This window comes from Triplophysa dalaica, chromosome 10, assembly GCF_015846415.1.
Source record: "Triplophysa dalaica isolate WHDGS20190420 chromosome 10, ASM1584641v1, whole genome shotgun sequence".
Classification (NCBI taxonomy): Eukaryota; Metazoa; Chordata; class Actinopteri; order Cypriniformes; family Nemacheilidae; genus Triplophysa; species Triplophysa dalaica.
In genome coordinates, this window is record NC_079551.1 from 16,766,513 (window position 1) to 16,772,512 (window position 6,000).

Below are 6,000 nucleotides of genomic sequence, written 5' to 3' on the forward strand. Positions count from 1 at the left end.
GAAATATCCTCCTGTTTATGCTATTATGTGTAACTAACTTATGAGACATACAGTGTTGCTTTCGTGCATGCAACAAACAAATTGTTTTTGACTATATGTGCATCCATGCATAGGTGTGAGGGGGTAGAATGCAGGCAGGTGGGCAAAACAGATCCTGGCCAAATATTACCCCCTTTTAAAAAATACGAACCAGCAAAAGGATTTGAACTAGGGAAAAACTTCTTAGACTAGTCTTGCAAGTTAATCACCATTTTTTTTCAACACTGGTCATAAGTTCTTCAACTCACATACATAAGGTAATTACATTTTATTTAGTTTGATGTAATTTAAATCATAAAGTAAGTCTAGATTTGTCCTAACTAATTAGTAGTCAGTGAGACTAGTTGTTAAGACACAGTATTAAATTAGCAGCTCTCTGACCAGATGAAAACTAATCAAAACCCTGAATAGGCTTGCACAATAGATACGACCGGCAAAACAGCTTGAGGTGGTTTAAGGGGATATTTTAAGCATTTGTTTAAACTAGACTGCTGTGAGGGGTATATCTCATTTACCAAGAATTGTTGTTGTTTTGATACGGAAAAAAGTAGATCAAGGGATTCCTGTGAATCACAGAAATGTCTGTGCATGTCAGTTGGTATAAATCATGATAGGCGTATTATGCAATATTGAATTGATAGTTTGCATCAGTCTTTTTTTACTTTTAACACTTCATGTTTCAGCACTGAAAAAGTAAAGTATATGCATGGAGGCTATAAATTAATAATAATAATTATTATAATAGGAAATGGACCGGTTTTATTTTGAGAGCATTTAAAATATTGCACAGTATGTGTAACAACTAAAAGCCAATAGCACAATAACCAAACTATAATTTGTTCAGATTTTTCAGACTTTTTGGGAGTGTAAAAAAATACTTTATAGAAAATAACTACAATTATTTTGGGTGAACTATTCCTTCAACAATTGCTACTTTACATGCAGATTTTGGGTAATTAATCAAATGTGAATGGACAAAAATGAGCATGTTACCCAATTTATTTATTTGATTTAATCAGCAAGATTGTTTTTTGCATTTATAGAATTTTTGCCAACATTGAAAATAAAGATGACAAACGATGTTATAGCAAAACAATATTTGTCTATATGGCTCCACAGAGAACCCCTAAGATCCAAAGAACCTTTTTCTGTATCACAAAATGTTTTTTATACAAATATACATATTATACATAACATTTTTTACACTTTTTTTCTTCTTTTAAGTTCTTTGAAGAACCAAAAATGATTTTTATATGTCATTGCTGTGAACCCTTATTTGTAACAGTGAAGGTTTACAAAATAGAAGAGCTACAGTATTACAATATAAAGACATGTTAATTTATAGCTTTACTTAAGTGCCTCAAGGAACATGTAACTGAACCCTCAACTTTATTATTCCTCAGCTGTAAACTCTCTCCCTTTCCCCCGATATCAGAAACTCTTAAGAAGTCCTTTCATTCATTTCATGTACGACTTCACTGTCATTAAACCCTATTAAAGTGCCAGTAAAAGCACAGATGGCAACACAAGTGTCTGAATTTTCATGACAGCTGATTCATGCTTAAAGAAATAAGAATGTGACAGTTTTTTTATAACATGGAATGCAGCACATCTTTGGCAGTGAAATATTAGGTTCATTCAAGGTTTCATACAAAACAGGGCGAGTCAGCGTTTAGCCATTACGCCACCCGTAGCTGGAATCTGCTTACAGAAGACATCAGACGTTCATCAACAGTAGCTACTTTTAAATCCAAATTAAAAACACACTTGTTTAGCTGTGCATTCACAACCTGAGCACTGTGCTGGTTTACATCAACTGCACTTCTATTTCTAATTTATTTTATTTTTGCTCTTATTCTTTTTATATATATGTAACAAGGTTCAAAGTATCTATATATACAAGGAAGGACACGGGGTCACGTTCACTGGGAGACGTGAGATTCTTTTATTTCCAAAACAACAAAAAGGCTCAAATGGCGCTTCACACATCAGGTAATAGATCCTTTAGGCAGTCCACACGACTTGACTTCTCGGATAATAGTTCCACTCTTTGGTCCCACAGGACTCACCAAGGTCTCCCAGTTCTCTCTCCTCGATCCACAGGAGTGTGAGCTTTTTAAGCTGTCTCCTCACCAATCACTGTAACGAGATGCAGGTGATCTTAATCTGCAATTGGCTCATTTGCTTACCGTCTTTCCCGTGTCTCTCCTAGCCGATACAGACATCACTAAACCACGCCCCCCTTGCCACATACCCCCACCGCCCGACTCAGGCCAAGGCCCCATCCGGCCTGTAGCCTCCCCTTCCCTCCTGGAAAGGAAGTCGGCCACGACCATCTGAGACCCCGGTCTGTGGATCACCTTGAATTTAGAAGGTTGTAACGCCAGATACCAACGGGTGATCCGCGCGTTGGTATCTTTCATACGATGGAGCCATTGGAGAGGAGCGTGGTCCGAATGGAGCGTGAATTCGCGCCCCAGGAGATAGTAGAGGAGGGTGAGCACGGCCCACCTAATTGCGAGGCATTCCTTTTCTATGGTGCTGTACTTTGTCTCTCTCCTAGAGAGCTTTCGACTAAGGTACAGCACCGGCCTTTCCTCACCCCCCATCTCCTGGGACAAAACCGCCCCCACGCCCCGATCCGACGCGTCCGTCTGTAACGAGAAAGGAAGAGAGAAATCAGGGGAGTGCAATAACGGTCCGCCACAGAGAGCAGCCTTCACCTTGGTAAAAGCCTGCTGGCATGGCTCCGTCCACTGGTAATATCCCGCTAGCCCCAGGAATTGTCTTACCTCCTTTTTGGTCTTGGGTCTTAGTGCGGTTGCAACTGCTGACGTCTTATCAATTTGGGGACCAACCTGCCCATGACCCAAGTGGAAGCCCAGATACCTTACCTCCACCCGCCCAATTGCACACTTCTTCGGGTTAGCCGTCAGTCCGGCCCTTTTCAGCGAACTCAGTACCGCCCTTAGATGTTGTATATGCCGCTCCCAGTCGTTGCTATATATAACAATGTCGTCCAGGTATGCCGCCGCATACCCCGCATGTGGTCGCAGCAGGCGACTTCCAGGTCCTGGAAGGTAGCCGGAGCTCCGAATAACCCGAATGGAAGTGTTACGAATTGGTGTAATCCAAACGGCGTGGTGAAGGCGGTTTTCTCTTTGGATAGAGGAGATAGGGGAATCTGCCAGTACCCTTTAGTTAAATCCAGTGTCGAAAAAAAACGAGCCGAACCAAGCCGATCCAGCAACTCGTCAATCCGTGGCATCGGATATGCATCGAATTTCGACACAGCATTCACCCTTCTATAATCCACACAGAACCGGACTGAGCCGTCTGTTTTAGGGACCAAAACTATCGGGCTCGCCCAATCACTATGGGATTCTTCTACTACCCCCATCTCAAGCATTGCTTTTAATTCTTCCTGAACTACTTTTTTCTTATGTTCAGGTAATCTGTAGGGCCGGCTGCGAATTATTACGTCCGGTTTGGTCTCAATATGGTGCTCGATGAGATTGGTATGACCAGGTAGGGGCGAGAACACATCCGCAAAATCTGCCTGCAACTTGGCTACCTCGGTGAGCTGGGAGGGTGAGAGGTGATCTCCCCCCAGGGCCAGGGCAAGAGATTGAAGTGGACATTTTGCTTCTGGTCCGAGATCATCCTCTCTGCTCACTACCGTCGCCAGCATCACCGGGTTCACCTCGTTCCATTTTTAAGGAGATTAAGGTGATATACTTGATGTGCTCTGCTCCTATCCGACCGTATTACCTCATAATTGAGATTGTTTATTCGCCGTGTGACCTCGAACGGCCCTTGCCACTTTGCGAGTAATTTAGAACTCGAGGTGGGGAGTAGTATGAGCACTTTATCTCCCGGTGCAAATTTACGTAAGCTAGTACCCCTATTATACTGCCGACTCTGCCTGTCCTGGGCCTGTAGCAAATTCTCCATAGAGAGCCGCCCCAGTGTATCGAGTTTTGCTCTCAGGTCCAGGACATATTGAAATTGATTTTTGCTGTCTGAGGGTCCGTCCTCCCAAGCTTCCCTTAGGACGTCCAGAACTCCACGGGGCTGGCGTCCATAGAGTAACTCAAAGGGGGAAAACCCCGTGGAGGCTTGGGGGACCTCTCGTACCGCAAACAATAGGGGTTCTAGCCACCGATCCCAATTCTTGGCGTCGTCGTGTACGAACTTCCGGATCATAGTCTACAAAGTGCGATTAAAGCGTTCGACCAAGCCGTCCGTCTGTGGGTGGTAGACGCTTGTACGGACTGCTTTAATGCCTAATAATCCGTATAGTTCGCGGAGAGTCCGTGACATAAACGCCGTGCCTTGATCCGTGAGAATCTCTTTCGGGATTCCCACGCGGGAGATAAGGCTAAACAGGGCGTCTGCAACACTTTTAGCCGAAATGTTGCGGAGAGCCACTGCCTCGGGATATCGTGTCGCATAGTCTACTAAGACCAATGCGAAACGGTGTCCCCGTGCCGACCGTTCTAATGGCCCGATCAGGTCCATACCATGACCCGCCATTGGATTACGGTGAGCCGTCTGGAAAAGCATTTCCCGGCGGCTCTGTGGGACAACTAATTGTGTTGTATCATTTGACTGAGTGTCTCGGGTCACTCGATACAACCTGTCTTTTAAAATGGCAAAATACGGATAGACAAGCGGCTGTGCAGGGTGAAGACGCTGTCCGTCGATCGCACGAACCTGCTGAAACGCATTTTTAAGCGAGTCGTCGTGAGACTGTTCCAGGGCAAAATCATGCTTCCCCCGCCTGCACAACCACAGTCTTCCGTCGCCCTTGATTTCCCGAGGAAACATCCGCACATAATTTCCCCAATAGTACAGAAAACATCGGCCAATTCATCCCCAAAATTAGCGGATGTTTGAGATGGGGATTAACCGCCACCTTTACTCTATGCTTCTGACCCCTAAATTGTATAGGCATCGTCACTAAAGAATAGTTCACAACATCCCTGTGTACACACCGTAACTTAACCATGCGGCTCTTATCCTTTGCCAAGGACCGAATCAGGCGTTGGTGGATGGAGGTCTGGTTGCAACCTGAATCCACCAAGGCCTGATATGTATTCCCCTTGATACTCACAGGTATTTGATACAGGCCGGCTGAATCGAGGGCAACCTGTGGGTCGTCGGGGACCCGGATCATTGTCCCGACCTCCATCATCTGACAGCGGTCGATCGTGTGACCCGGCTCCCCACACCGCCAACAGGTTGGCCCAGACTTTTCCGCCGCCCTAGCGGCAGGAAATGAGCCGACGGATTGGTGAGGAGAGGCTTGTGGAGGAGGAGAGACGGCAGGTTGCATGTATCGACCAGGTCCCCGGAAGTATTCAGCCAATTGGATGGCCTCCGTCAGCGACGCCGGTCGGTGGCACTGGACCCACTGTGCGGTCTTCGGCGGAAGCCGCACCACGAACTGCTCCAGTGTCACACGATCGAGGATCTTGTCGACGTCGCCTCCGTCAGCCATCAGCCATTTGCGGCATGCGTCCCGGAGCTGTTGAGCCAGGGCGAAGGGTTGGCCTGCATCCCCCAGCTCCAAATATCTGAATCGCTGCCTCTGTTGCTCGGGACTCAGTCCGACTCGCTGGAGGATGGCTTTCTTGAGGTCTGCATATACCAGGAGGTGCTGGGCGGCCAACTGCGCCTCTCCCGTCAGCAAGGGAATCAGCCGGGCCGACCAAACGTCTTGTGGCCAGCCAGAAATCTCCGCAGACCTCTCGAAAAGCTCCAGGAAAGCCTCCGGGTCGTCCTGAGCCCCCATCTTAAGCAGAGGCAGGCTTACCGCTGGGGAGCTGGCCACCCTGGCGGTGGCTTCCTGGTCCAACCAGCTCCGGAACGCCTCGCGGTCTTCTTGCTGGGCCTGGACGAGTGCTTGAAAGCGTCGTTCCTGGTCTTCACGGAGACCCAGCAGAGCCTGGTGTTGTT